Genomic DNA, 692 nt, shown 5'->3' on the forward strand with positions numbered 1-692 from the left:
ATGATGCGCGTTTACTTATTATTATTATTCCTTTTCTTTTCTGGTAAAAGAAGAAGAAGCCGGGCTTGCATTATACCGTTACGGGCGTGTGCTTTTCCTTCATCCCTTCTTTTCTTTTTAAATACACATTTATGTTATTATTATTCTGAACGTAGATTGTAAAGCTACAAATATATATTCTGTACAGTACACAAAATATTCAATTAAAATTAGGAAAATTATTCCAATTTTTATAAATGTGGGTATATAATAGAGACGATGACATAAGGTCTTCAACGTTGAGTGGATATTCCATGTTGTCTTGACTCATAAAACGACGTCCGCAGGAATATATTTTGAAGCGGTCTTGGGTTTTAGATTTTTTTTTTTGAAAAAAAATATATTCAAATAGTCCATAGATATTGACAGAAAATAAATTTTTGCGAAATTTAATTTCAAAAATTAAATTTTTCGGAAAAAATGTCAAATATCCTAAACTATTAACAAAAAATAAAATCTGTTTGAAATTTTTTACAAAAGTTCCATAAATGTTGGTGGAAAATTAAATTTTTGGAAAATCATTTCAAAAATTAAACTTCAATTATTAACTTTTAAAAAAAAAATTAAAATATTAAGAAAAAAAATTTAAAAAATCACAGCTATTCACAAAAAATTTCAAAAAAAAAAGCTACTAAAATAAAAATGGGGAATAA

Source organism: Lepeophtheirus salmonis, chromosome 6, assembly GCF_016086655.4.
Source record: "Lepeophtheirus salmonis chromosome 6, UVic_Lsal_1.4, whole genome shotgun sequence".
Lineage (NCBI taxonomy): Eukaryota > Metazoa > Arthropoda > Copepoda > Siphonostomatoida > Caligidae > Lepeophtheirus > Lepeophtheirus salmonis.